The sequence below is a fragment of the Nematolebias whitei genome, chromosome 2 (genome assembly GCF_014905685.2).
Source record: "Nematolebias whitei isolate Nwh7 chromosome 2, NemWhi1, whole genome shotgun sequence".
Classification (NCBI taxonomy): Eukaryota; Metazoa; Chordata; class Actinopteri; order Cyprinodontiformes; family Rivulidae; genus Nematolebias; species Nematolebias whitei.
Genome location: NC_056499.1, coordinates 20,621,582 through 20,631,915, shown reverse-complemented (window position 1 = coordinate 20,631,915; position 10,334 = coordinate 20,621,582).

Genomic DNA, 10,334 nt, shown 5'->3' with positions numbered 1-10,334 from the left:
TCTTGACGAGGCTCAATACAGCGGTGGTGGGATGCATCACAAACAATGATGAGTCCAGCTACAGGCAAGAGGTGGAACACCTGGAGAGCTGGTGCAAAGAGAATAACCTTCACATCAATGTGAAGAAGACAAAGGAGATGATTGTGGACTTCAGAAGGAACAAAAACACCTACACCCCCCTGAACATAAGAGGATCTGCGGTGGAAGTGGTCTCCAGCTACAAGTACTTGGGTGTACACATGAATGACAACCTCAGCTGGAGCAACAACACCACCAGCCTGATCAAGAAAGCTCATCAGAGACTCTACTTCCTCAGACGGCTGAGGCGAGCTGGTCTGGGAAGCTCAGTCCTCACCTCCTTCTACAGGTGTGCAGTGGAGAGCATCCTGTGCTCCAGCATCAACGTGTGGCATGGAGGCTGCACAGCTGCAGAAAGAAAAGCTTTGCAGAGAGTGGTGAAGGCTGCACAGAAGTCTGTTGGATTCAGCCTCCCCACCATCACAGACATCTACACCTCCAGATGCAGGAAGAGGGCCACCTGCATCATGAAGGACCCCACTCACCCAGCACACAGACTTTTCCCCCCGCTCCCCTCAGGAAGGAGGTTAAGGAGCATTAAGTGTAGAATCACTAGACTGAGGAACAGCTTCTACCCTGAAGCTTTTAGACTCATAAATCTCTAATCAGGATAATCACTGTGAAAAATCACAACATGTTGCTGCTGATCTGTTTCATGTTGCTGCTGATCTGTTTCATGTTGCTGCTGATCTGTTTCATGTTGCTGTGTTCATGCGTGCTCATCTGCTCACACAGACTCATGTTCGAGCTGCTGTTCAGCGTACTGTTTTTATGCTATTAGTGCTTAGTGTATTTTTTGTTGATGTTTTTCTTAGTTCATATCTTAGATCTTATTACTGTTTTTCTTTTACATTTTATTGTTGGATGTAACCGGGACCCTGTGTACATAATCTCGTTCCGCCACATGTGGTGCGAACGGCAATAAAGAAACTCTGACTGACTAGTCATTATCTAGTGAGAAATAAACTCTTCCAAATTGAGGTTGTTTCTTTACTTATCTGCAACAGGTAAGATAATAATTGACCATAACCTTTTCACATAACTTTTCATCAACTTTTCTGTTACCCAAAAATGCTGTAAAACAAAACAAAACAAAAAAATATTTTTTTAAATATATTTCCCAATAAATGTTATGCTTTAAAACAAATATACAAAAAATAATTTAGTACAATTTTTTTAACCTCTTTCACCTGAAATAAAATAAAACAAAAGACAAAAGGCATTTTTTAAATAATTTTTTTGCAAGACTGTACAGTATGTAACGATTTAGACTCTGTTTACAGCCACAACAGTTCTTTAACAACCAAATAACAGATTGTGAAGTGCACAAACAGTAAACAGTAGAGGAACAATGTTTATTTGAAAGTGTATGAGACTAATACAAAAGTGCCTCTGCATTAACCGTATTGCTCATCATTTGCTGAAACATGGTGTTTATTTACAGTTTTTTTTTTTTTAGTGTAGCCGACCTGCTTGTTGACACTCTTCCATCTTCATTTGTGCACACGGAGCATCTTTTGTTCCTGACGATTCAGCTGCTCCCCTTGAAGTTTCTTCTGCATCATCAGAAGCACCTTCATTCTGCCTCTCATATCACATTTCCTGAAAATTTCAAGAGTTTTTGGTAGCTATTAGACAACTTTGTCTTTATCATCAAGATGCAGAAAAAACATTAACAGGATCATCGTTAACTCATTATAGATAACATCATTGTGTTACCGATAATTTTCTAAAGTTACTCTTTTCTCACTTCATTGTATTTGATAAAGCAGATGTTAAATGTTGCCCAAATGTATAACTGATGGATGCTTTAATACTGTTTAATACCAAGAAGGGATACCTTTTTTAATGTCAAGTTTGTCGCCAGATTTCAGATTTTGTCACATTCTAAATCTCCAGTTTTGTCAAGGTGCACACTTCAGTATGAATGGGGATGAAGACGCTTCATATTTTACCCAAAAAGTTCAATGTTTTTGTGTGCAGACATTAAAAATTTTTTTTGATATGGGCACCAGTGACCCCCGCAACTTGAAAAGGAAGAAGCGGATAAAAGATAATAGATGAATGGGTTCCTTAAATCAAAGTTGACTTCATAGCTTCATAGTTAGTTGTTCCAGCAGATGCTCGATACTCCAACAGAACTGTACAGAACTGAACAGAAATGTAGGCCAGACCACATGATCACTGGAAACAGAAATAACATTACTCACAAACCAGACATCTGCGATCTCATTCTTTCGGTCACTACCCAAAGTTCATGGCCATAGGTGAGGGTAGGGACGTAGACCGACCGGTAAACCGAGATCACTTTAAGTCTTCCGATCACAGACCCTCATTTTGGAGTTAACTCCAAAATCCTAGAAAGTATAATTTTCTTAATATACTCCGTGTTTAACTTCTTTCCTTTGCTGTCACAGAGAGCTAAGAAAAGGCAACATTTATTTGATCTATTTTGCTCAAATTCTTAGAGACGAAAGAGTTTGAATGAGGTACTAACTTAGTGTCTGTCTTTTCAGTAATAATTACTGCAGATTTTTTACACCTGAATGGCTTTTGTGTTTGCTCTTTACTGCATGCAGTAACTTGAATACACATTAAAAGGAATGGTTATAGCTATACAGTAGTCCCTCGTTTATTGCAGGGGTTCGGTTCCAGACCCCGCAGTAAGTGAAATTTTTTCAAAGTAACGACATTATATTTATTTTAATATTTATATATATTTTAAGGATTTAGAAATCCTTCCCACAATCTTGCAATGTTCTAAACTCTTAAACCTAGGCCATTTTAACAACATATGTACAGTATTGTATATGTAGCTACTAAATTTTACTTACCAGCTCTGCAGAACGGCAGCAACAGCTCTCGGTTCCAGTCCAACTCTGTTCCGGCCTGACTCGTTTCCGTTTCTGCAGAGGTACCCTGCAGCAATGAAGCCCACAATCAATGTTCTAAACTCTTAAACCTACTCATTTTAACAACATACTTATTTGTAGATATAAAATTTTACTTACAAAGGCGTCCCTGCTTAAAGTTCCTCGTTGGCTGGCTAGGAGCCCTCGGGTTCACCGCTGAGTCTGGAGGTCCAGTTCTGGTCTGGTCTAGTTGTAGCTCTTGAGTGCCAAAGCACATTTGGGGGGGTGGGGGCAGACCTTCTGTTGGCTGGCGTGAAACCATAGGTGGTCGATTTGAGTCTAAGTCTGAATGAAAAATGTCCCGATGGGCTCCGAATGGAGCACTGGACCTTTCGGCACACATCCCCGCTTAGAGTTCCTTGTTGGCTGGCTAGGAGCCCTCGGGTTCACCGCTGAGTCTGGAGGTCCAATTCTGGTCTGGTCCAGTTGCAGCTCTTGAGCACTGAAGCACATTTTGGTGGGGCCAGACCTTCTGCTGGCTGGCATGGGATCATAGGTGGTCGATTAGAGTCCAAGCCTGAATGAAAAATGTCCCGATGGGCTCCGGATGGAGCACTGGACCTTTCAGTGTGCGTCCATGCTTAGATGTCCTCATGGGCTGCCTCCCAGCTCTCAAGATTCACTGATGGATCAGGAGGTCTGGTTATGATCCAGTTCTGGTCCGGTTTGGTGGGTTCAGTGCGGCTTCTGCGTCAGCTGCGCGCTGATCAGATCAAAATGTTAGCTCTGTTTTTTACAGCTGGGCGGCTGTGGCTGAGTGGTTAGAGCAGTCGTTCGCCAATGCAAGAGTTGGGGGTTCGAATCCTCCAGCAGTCACATGCCGAAGTGTCCCTGGGCAAGACACTGAACCCCTCGTTGCCTCTGATGTGTGTCCCATCGGTGTATGAATGTGATAAAGCTCTGATTAGTCTCATTAGAATGATTTGTTCAATTAGCTTTGTAGAGATCTAGTAGAGAGATGTATGAATGGATAAATGAGGCACAGATTGTTATGTAAAGCGTTTTGAGTATCTCAGTAAGATAGAAAGGCGCTATATAAGTACAGTCCATTTACCATTTACCATTTACAGCAGAAGGAAGAGGAGCTTCTGGGCAGGGCCCTGTTGCCTTCTGGGAAATGTGGTCATTATGAGTTTATGAGGTCGTTATAAAGTGGAGGATTATTGAGAGAAAACTACAAAAAATGGTGGCGCCTGTTGGAAGTATTAAATTTTTTCGTAAACTTTTTACTCTATAGTACTGTATCCAGTACTGTCCCATGTGAGAAATATAATAGTTGATAATCATGTGTCCTTTGCAATTTTTTTGTACAATATTATGGACTTTACATTCACAGACCGCAATAGAGTACGCAAAAGTCGAACCACAAAGTAACGAGGGACTTCTGTGCAAGCACTCTAATTTGCTACTGACTAAACCTGCAAATTATATTTTGTTCTTGATAATTATTTTAATGATTTTTTTAGTATTATTGGTAGTGATATAAAAAAAAAACTAGACAGTTTACTTACAGGTTGATATTAATTTAAATGGATTTACCTGCTGTTTGGCTGTTGATGTGCACACGTGCTGCTTTTAAAAGCCTTTATTTATTTAATTATGTCCCCTGATTTTAATTGATGAGTCCATTAACAAGAGGAGACGCGTGAAACCTAACAAACCAACCACATCTTTCATTCTTTTCTTTCCGTCATTAATTCTGCCGTGCGAGCACGTCTCTCTCCGTCTCTCACAGACACTCACACAAACGCACACATCCGCACAATGTAATCGCAATCAAGGGCTCAGTGTGTGTAAATGTCAGGTCGTTAGTGAGCTCCAGTCTCCTCCCGTCTAATTGGACAATGGCAAATATAGCCACCCACCATCGATTCCTGCATATCCTGTGCTTTCACGTCCTCTCTTGCTTTTCTCTTTTCTTTTCACTCTAATTTATTTAACAAACTCAATGAACAAAGCTGTGCGGTTCCAGCAATATAAATTGTAATTGCTCTTAAGTTTTATAAGCCTTTTTAAAAATTGTAATATAGTTAAATATTCTTTATTGTTAATTTTTGAGGGGTTTTACTTTTATTGAACTCTCACAAGTTAAAAAGGTGATAAGATAGAAACCCCCCAAAAATCTATTTTTTTAATCATAGTCAAGTCACTGACCTTCTGCAGTAACTGTCACATTCTAGGGACTCATAAAATATAAAACTGAAAAAAAAACTGCTATGTATCAGTCATGACTCATATCGTTTGGTTAAATTTTAGGTGTAGTTCATTACTTTTTCTGTTTCTTTGGTTTTATAAAATAAACTTCTAATGGCCTAAAGCAACATGACTCAAATATTGAATCAGACATGGAGAAGGTATTCTCCCTGAGAAAATGTCCTGGTGTATAAAAAAACAAAAAGAGACATCCAAGCCAAATAATTATCAGTGTTTTTGGAATACAATGTGACACAAATATATATGATGCACAACTGATTAGATCCCAGTGGTTTCTATGGTGCCATAAATGCCTTTAATCATTGAGAAATTAAAAACTTACTGTTAATTTTACAGTGTAATTTTAGTGGCTGGAGCTAAAAACATACTAGATTTAGTTTTGAATAACATGGCAAACATTTCTGATGAATTAGTTATATGTTGGGAAACAGCAATGATTATAAATTTCAAATATCAAATGTTTTTTTAATATTCTTTCATCATTCAAATTAGTCTGTTCCATCACCATTTCCCTTTTTGCTTAAAAAAGTATTAATTTATGCAATATTGTTTTCTACCACATAAATAAGTCATTACTGATTGCTATTATATTGGCAAAAAAAATAAAAAAATCTATAGTAAAGCTCAAATGCAACCTGCAAGTGAATTTAGCAAGTCTCCCTCAGATGAGGCAGAGATTGTAGTTTTCATGCAGCTTCGATGATATTTACCAAGAGGGGGCACAATTGTAAAGGACTAAAGACACGATCCACACCAACATGTTTTCAGTGAGTCACTGTGTGTGTGTGTGTGTGTGTGTGTGAGGATGAGAACATGGGGAAGAGTGTGTGCATGTCACTGCACAATCACACAGTGACAAAGACTTTTTGTAACTAAGTGAGTGAGTTATTGGACACGACAGGAGGTTCTTTACATGCTAAAGAACAGATTGTATCTGTTAACACCTGCCGGTGCCCGAGACATTATTACACCTGAACAGGCACAGCTAATTATTGAATGGAGTGGGTGGTTTGATACAGAAAGTACACCCCCTTGATAAGTTGGAGTAAGATAATTAAAACACAAAATGAAAGGAGAATGTTTAAAGTACTGTATGGATGTATATTTGTGGAAAAATCATTAATAAAGAAATAACCTGTGAAGAAGCATGCGTGTGTGTGGATAAGCACATCTATGATGCTAAATATAATAAATTATTAACATTTATGTAATGCTATTCCAACAATTATAATTATCATATCATGCAAACCAAACTGAGAGGATACTATTTTTAATTGTGTCTACACAGATTTCTTTCTGTATTTTTGAGCTCATCACACTGAAAGATATTATTTATGATAAACATCTATGTTTTAATTGTTTGTTTAAAACTTTTAGAAAATGTATATTAAGTATTCTTCGTTTTTATTTATTTTATTTATGATTATGTCTTTCTCTGTAAATTGCATTTGTCGCATTTATATTTGGAACTAAAAAGCGACAATTAAGACTTGTCGTTGAGGACAGTAAACTAAAAAAACAACAACTTTTTTTCCTAAAGTGAAGCCATATAAAAATAATATCTTCTGAAATGAGTCGTTTGCTTTTGTTTCTTTGAGAAATTCTAGGTTACAACGATCCATCCATTATCTTTACCCGCTTATTCCATTTTGGGTCACGGGGGTCGCCGGTGCCCATGTCCAGCAATCACTGTGCGAGGGGCGGGGTACACCCTGGACGGGTCGCAAGTCCATCACAGGGACACATAGAGACAAACGAGACAAACAAACATTCAGTCTCTCACTCACACCTAGGGACAATTTAGAGTTACCAATCAGCCTAACATGCATGTTTTTGGTCTGTGGGAGGAAACCGGAGTACCCGGAGAAAACCCACGCATGCACGGAGAGAACATGCAAACTCCACCCAGAAAGGCCCCTGGACCGGGGTTTGAACCAGGGACCTGCTCGCTGAGAGGCAGCAGCTCTACCAGTTGCGCCACCGTGCTGCCCAGGTTACAACTATATAAGGAAAAAAATATATATATATATATATATTTTGTAGGTGTGCATAAAACACTGGTAATGTTTTATAAAAATAATATATTTGGACAAAGATCAAAGCATGAAGAGAGCTAAAGTTTTAATCTAACCTCAGTGTTTATTCCTCTAATTAACTTGTCCTTCTAGCAGCCAAACCCAAACATCTCTCTCTTTTTCTGTTAGTCTACAACTCCCTTACTGAATACTTTCTATTAGTTAACTCTAAAAGGAGACAGCACTTAAAGTGTGGATAGTTAAAAAAATACTTATAGTAAGTTAAAAGGCCACACTAAGAGTGGGCAGTGCTGAATTCACAAACGTTCATGCCTGTAACAAGAACATCAATTTTTTGTTTCAAACATGCTTCATTTTACTTGTCTCAGGAACACAGAACAGATTGTAAACAAAGAAACAGGCTCTTTGTGAGCAAAAATGTGGAAAAAAAAATTGTTTGTATTATTGGTAAAAGTCCAAAATGAGTTGGTTTTTATGCCGTTTTCCATTTCATCCCATTGTTCTTGCTGATGCTCCTCATTGCTTGCTCAAAAGCTGCACATCAAAGTAAACCATGTGAACATATTTAAAAATTAATGCTGACATGATATGGACCCCCCCCCCCCCCACACACACACACACTTCTGGAAAATCAAACCAACACATGACCACTCACATGTCATCACTCTCCAAAGGTCATCATTAGGGACTCTCCCATATTTGCCTGTTTGAAATATGTTTCTGCACTACAGAATCCACAAAGGGAGTGGGGGTGGGGCTGTGGTAGCTCGGTGGTCAGTGTTGTGGTCTTGAAATCCCAAGGCTGCAGGTTTGAGCTCAGGTTGCATCTGGAAGAGCAGAAAAAAGTGACCACATTTTTCATGCCAGTTTGCTCACTGTGGCGATCCCCACTGAAGGGAGCAGCCAAAAGAAAAACCAACTCTTCAAAGGAGAGCATGCTCATACCCAGTATGCAGTGCAGGCTTTTCAACACTAAGGTGAATTGGTAACACTTTACAATAAGGTACACAAAATTTGCTTCACTACTAGGGAACGCTTAAGGAACAAATCAGGAGTTAATGGGTAGTTAATCAGTACTTACTGGGGAACACACAGCCAAGCCTTATTAGGGGACCACTGGCTAATTACCTTGTAAATGAACTAATCAAGAACTAATGGGTAGTTAACCAGTGCTTACTGGGAAACACACAGCCAAGCCTTATTAGGGGCCTACTGGTAAATTACCTTGTAAATGAAAAGGAACTAATCAAGAACTAATGGGTAGTTACTAAGAAAACCAAATAGGAATGAATCAGGAGCTAATTGGTAGTTAACCAGTACTTAATGGGGAACACACAGCCAAGCCTAATGGTAGGACTACTGGTTTGTTACCACAGAAACAGAGGAAAAATTCTTCATGTGAGTTCTGAATAAACCCTGCACCAGTGAGGTCACAGATCGTGATTGCCAAAACCCCTTTTTCCTAGTTATGACTGCTTTTATTACCCATTAGCTCCTGATGCGTTCCTCTTTAGTTTCCTTGGTAACTACCCATTAGTTCTTGATTAGTTCCTCTTTGTTTACAAGGTAACTAACCAATAGTCCCCTAATAAGGCTTGTCTGTGTGTTCCCCAGTATGTACTGCTTAACTACCTATTAACTCCTGATTTGTTCCCGATTCGTTCCTGAGGCGTTCCCTAGTAGTTAATCAAATTTTGTGTACCTTATTGTAAAGTGTTAACGGCGAATTTAACAAAAATAATAAAATAAAATAAAATAAAATAAAATGAAAGCTGCAACATTGTTTCTGAAAGGTGTGGATTGTTGGTTTGACTGTGCGAGTCTCAATCGAACAGGGATCATTATGTATTACTGTGGAATCCCAATCACGGATTTGCTCAACAAAACATTTAGCAAGCTGTTGGAGAAAATATATATTCTCACTTTATCTCACTTATTCAAAATGAGCCCAACTCAGCAACATGAAAATATTTTTAACTGCATGAACAGTTTACTTGCAAGAACAGATTTCCAGGACAGGTCACACAGATATACAGGAAGTACACACATGAAGCCCAGTCACAAGAGTCTGCCGTGGACAGTGTGTGAAGTTTGTTTTTATAACTTATCAGTTCAGCCGAGCTCACAGACTCGGAGGTGACTGTAGAGCAACAGCTGCATGCAGCCGCCTCACTCAAGCTCCTCATTCATATACAAACCCAAACATATGGTTCATGGGCAGAGTTAATATTCTCAGCCATAGTAGTTAAAAAAAAATCTTCAAACTTTGACCAAAAATTCCAACATGTCATCTTCATATCAATTAACTCCAAAATGTATCTAATATGTGGAATCACAATACCTTATTTGTTCCCTTTCTTTTCTTTTTAAAGCTCTTATTATCTTATTTCTTGCCTGCTGCCTCAATTCTATTAATGTAATGGTAATAAAACCAGCACATTGGTCTACGGACTGTCATTTTATAAAATCATCTTTTTGGGACCACTTACACAGGTGGTCACCTGTTTTTCTGTGTGTTAGCAAAACTCTCTCCAACTACTGGACACATTTTATGATAAAGGAGAATAGCTCAGCTTTTGAAAAAGGAGGTTGCTTGCATAAACCGTTTTTTTTTTTTTAATTGATCAAGCAGTCACTTGAACAAAATGCATTCTCTTGGGTTTGAATTGTTTTAAATGACAAAAATACAGTAGCTCTAGAGGCTAGATCTAAAGTTCTACAAAAAAATGTAACTACATTTTTAAGTTTATTAGCACATTTGTATGGATAATTGCAACCCTAGTTATGCCGGTATGTTCTATTTCCAATAGTCTAAAGCATAAAGTGTAGGATGTTGTAGCCGTTTAAAGTGTCACCACCTGGTATTAAAGAAAGTAAAAGACTGCTGTCCACGTTTTAACTAGTTGGGAAAGTTTCCACGGCCCATGGCCATGGAAATGCTAGCTAACAAGTTAGCAGGTGCTGGATGCTTCATGGTCTTTATGGTATCTGTATGTCATATTTATTTCAATATTATGTACCTGACCCAGCAAGTGTGCATTCATTGCTGTATTTGTCATGGTTTATGTGTACACATGATGTATTTGTCATGGTT